Below are 4,557 nucleotides of genomic sequence, written 5' to 3' on the forward strand. Positions count from 1 at the left end.
TGGCTAATTTTTGTATTTTTTGTAGAGACAGGGTTTTGCCATGTTGGTCAGGCTGCTCTCGAACTTCCGAGCTCAATTGATCCACCTGACTTGGCCTCCCAAAGTTCTGGGATTACAAGCGTGAGCCACCATGCCCGGCCTGAAGCCAATGCCTCTTTACCACTCAGAAAATCCTAGGGCTCTTAAGAATTTATGCTCAATCTGGCCAGGCATGGTAGCTCACGCCTGTAATTCTAGCACTTTGGAAGGCAGAGGCAGGTGGATCACCTGAGGTCAGGAGTTCGAGACCAGCCTGGCCAACATAGTGAAGCCACATCTCTACTAAAAACACAAAAATTAGCCAGGGATTGTGGCATGCGCCTGTAGTCCCAGCTACTTGGGAGGCTGAGACGGGAGAATCACTTGAACCCAGGAGGCTGAGGTTATAGTGAGCTGAGATTATGCCACTGCACTCCAGCCTGGACGACAGAGCGAGACTCCATCTCAAAAAAAAAAAAGAATTATGCTCAATCTACTCTGTGCTGTATAAATTGAACAACAAAGTCTGGATGACAGCACATCTGTTTATAGCATGGTTTACTGAATTCTAAGCCCACTATTCAGACCTACCGCACAGAAAAAAGATTCCCTTCAAAATATTACTGCTCATTGACAATGTACCTAGTCAACCAATGGCTCTGATGGAGATGTACAAAGAAGGAGGTTAATGTTGTTTTAATGTCTGCTAACATAACTTCCATTCTGCAGTCCATAGATCAGGGAGTAATTTTGACTTTTAAGTCATATTATTGAATAAATACATTTCCTAAGGCTATAGCTGCCATAAATAATGATTCTACTGATGGATCTTGGCAAAGTAACTTTCATTTGCACTGCAAAACCAAAAACATTTCTGTGACTTGCTTTATTGTGATATTCACTTTATTGTGGTGGTCTGGAACTGAACCTGCGATATTTCCGAACTGTGACTGTATCTGGATACCTAATGAGTGCATGAAAAGATCTTTATCATTCTTTGGCCTGGCACAGTGGCTCACGCCTGTATTCCCAGCCCTCAGCCTCATTCCCAGGCTGAGGCAGGCAGATCAATTGAGGTCAGGTGTTCAAGACCAGCCTGCCTAACATGGTGAAACCTCTCTACCAAAAAATACAAATATCAGCCGGATGTGGCAGCGTGTGCCTGTAGTCCCAGCTAAACTACTCGGGAGGCTGAGGTGGGAGGATCACTTGAACCTGGGAGACGGAGACTGCAGTGAGCCAAGGTTGCACCACTGCCCTCTAGCCTGGGCAAAAGAGTGAGACAGTTGAGACCCTTTCTCAAAAAACAAAAACAAACAAACAAAAAAAGTCTTTTAGCCGTTAAGGAAACACAAATTAAAGCCACAATGAGAAACCACTTTACACCTGTAAGAATGCTAAAGTAGAAAATATTGACAATATCAAGTGCTAGTGAAAACATTCCTGCAATTTCTCTCTCTTTTCCCTCCCTTCCTCTTTCTTTCTCTCTTTCTCTCTCTCTCTTTCTCTCTTTTTTTCCTTCTTTCTTCATAGGACTGTTACCTAGGCTGGAGTGCAGTGTGGCACAATCAGCTCACTGCAGCCTTGAACTCCCAGGTTCAAGTGATTCTCTTGCCCCTGCCTCTTGAAGAGCTAGTACTATAGGCCTGCGCTACCATGCCTAGCTAATTTTTTTAATTTTTTGGGTAGAGACGGGGTCTCATTGTGTTGCCCAGGCTTGGCAATTTCTTATAAAGTTAAACATATATCTAACCTGTAATTCAGAAATTCCACTCCTAGGTATCCAGCTAGGAGAAATGTAAACACGTCCTAAAACGAAGCATATTTGCAAAAATGTTTATAGCAACTTTACTCATAATAGCCCCAAACTAGAAACAACCCAAATGCCCATTAACAGTTGAATGCATAAACTGTAGTATTTCTATATAATACAGTATTACTTAGCAACAAAGAGGAAGGAACTACTTGTACATAAAACAGTTTCTGTGTATCTCAAGGGTGTTGTGATGAGCAAAAAGGAGTAAGACCCAAAGAAGGACATGCAATTTGATTTCATTAGTATACAACTCAAGAAAAGGCAGAACTAATCCATATGGACAGAGGGCAGAGCAGTGCTACCTAAGGCAAGGCTCAGGGAGAAGAGAGCTGGTTGCAAACGGGCACAGTGGGCAGCGATGCGTGATGGGAAAGTGCTGTATTTTGTCTGTGGTGTTGGTTTCACGGATATACATGTTTGTCAAAACCAACCAAGCTGTGCACTTAAGCATATTCTATTGTTTGTAAAATAGATCTCAATAAAGTTGATTTTGTTTTTCAAGGCAGAGTCTCGCTCTGTCACCCAGGCTGGAGTGCAGTGGTGCAATCACAGCTCACTTCAGTCTCGACCTCCAAGTCTCAAGCGATCCTCACACATCAGCCTCCTGAGTAGCTGGGACTACAAGCACATACTACCGTGACCCGCTAATTCTTTTCTTTGTTTTTAGGGATGGGATTGCACTTTGTTGCCCAGGCTGGTAAGTTGATTTTATTATATTTACTTATTTTTTTGAGACAGAGTCTCACTCTGTCGCCCAGGCTGCAGTGCAGTGGCTCAATCTTGGCTCACTACAACCTCCGCCTCTGGGGTTCAGGCAATTCTCCTGCCTCAGCCTCCCAAGTAGCTGGGATTTACAGGCACCCGCCACCATGCCCAGCTGATTTTTGTATTTTTAGTAGAGACGGAGTTTCACCATGTTGGCCAGGCTGGTCTCAAACTCCTGACCTCAGGTGATCCACCTGCCTCTGCCTCCCAATGTGCTGGGATTATAGGCATGAGTCACCATGCCCAGCCAGTAAATTGATTTTAAAAGAAAAGAAAAAAAAAAAAAAAACTCAAAAAAGTATCATTGTTTGAAATAGTAATAAAAAATTGGAAGAAACCGGCCAGGCGCTGTGGCTCACGCCTGTAATCCCAGCACTTTGGGAGGCCGAGGTGGGCAGATCACGAGGTCAGGAGATCGAGACCATCCTGGCCAACATGGTGAAACCCGTTGGTTTCTACTAAAAATACAAAAATTAGCTGGGCATGGTGGTGGGCGCCTGTAATCCCAGTTACTCAGGAGGCTGAGGCAGGAGAATGACTTGAACCCGGGAAGCAGAGTTTGCAGTGAGCTGAGATCGCACCACTGCACTCCAGCCTGGTGACAGAGCAAGACTCTGTCTCAAAATTTAAAAAAAAAAAAAAAATGGAAGAAACCTAAATGTCCAAGAGAATGGATAATAAATAACCACATATTCAATAACTGGAGAACGATATAGCACAATGAATAAGCTAAATAGAGTGTACACATCAGTATAGATAAAGCTCGCAAACAGAAGACTGAGTGAAAAAGCAGGTTCCAAGAGAATGCATGCAGCATGATGCTATTTATTTAAAATTTAATTACATGCAAAGCAATTCCACACATTGCTCAAAGATCCATGCATATGTGAGCATAAATAAGAATATGGGAATAATAAATACCAAATTCAGGAGTGCAGTACCTCTTGTGGAGGAGGGAGGAGTATGCAAGGGACTTCAAACTGGATCAATCAATTTTTTTTTACATTTTATTTTATTTATTTTTTATTTTTTAAGTTGTTTCTTTCAGAGCAGGGCTAACTCCCAAGCAGTGAACCCAGAGTCAGCCAATTTTTTTATTTTGTAAACTATGTGGGTGGTCCCTGTATCATTCTTCATGTCGCTTTTTGTGTGCCTGAAAGATTGCCTAGTAAAACAGACAGCAAACCAACGAAGACCTAAACGGAAAGCATGGCCACAAAGAGTGAGGAAGAGCCTGGCTGGTATGTGGGCCACTGGTTTGTCCCTGGATTTGCTGTCCAACCATGTAGGTCGCTTCTCTCCAATCAAGACACAAAAGCCTCATTCTGGAAGAAAAGAGAAGCATCCTTCCTGACCAGGCACTCAGAGGGATTTGATGCATGTCGCATGCTTTCTTTGCTTCTCCAGCTGCAGAAGCTGATACTGCAAGCTAGTACCAGATCCTGGCTGGGGGAAAGCTCCGTGGACATGTTCAGGCTCTCAGGCCAGTGCAGCCAGGGCGGAGGGGAAGAGGAGGGGCTGCTCTCGCTCTGCCGGGGCCAGAGGCCAGGGACCCGCCATGGACCACACACACAGCTAGGGTACTAGTTCTGCCTGGGCCATTGGTTGCCATGTGACACTAGCAGAACCAGCTCTTCCAGCCAGGGGTTGTCCCCAGGATTGTGGTCACTGGGCTGTGCAGCAGACCACAGCGAGGGGACATTTCTTTACCGACCCTCCCTGAGGGAACTCGGCTCCTGGAGCAAAAGCTGCCAAGGTCTTGAGGGCACTGTTTTGTGTATCCTGCAGAAGGGGGTCCTGTTAAGGCTGGCCCAGCACCAGACTTTAGGATCCTCCATCTGGAGTAATCTTAGCTAGTGCCCTATATGCAGAGAGGGAAAGTGACCGTGACCAGCCTAAGCTCATAAAGAAGGTGACTGGAATTTCTTTTTTTTTTTTTTTTTTTTTTTTTTTTTTTT

Source organism: Theropithecus gelada, chromosome 1, assembly GCF_003255815.1.
Source record: "Theropithecus gelada isolate Dixy chromosome 1, Tgel_1.0, whole genome shotgun sequence".
NCBI lineage: Eukaryota > Metazoa > Chordata > Mammalia > Primates > Cercopithecidae > Theropithecus > Theropithecus gelada.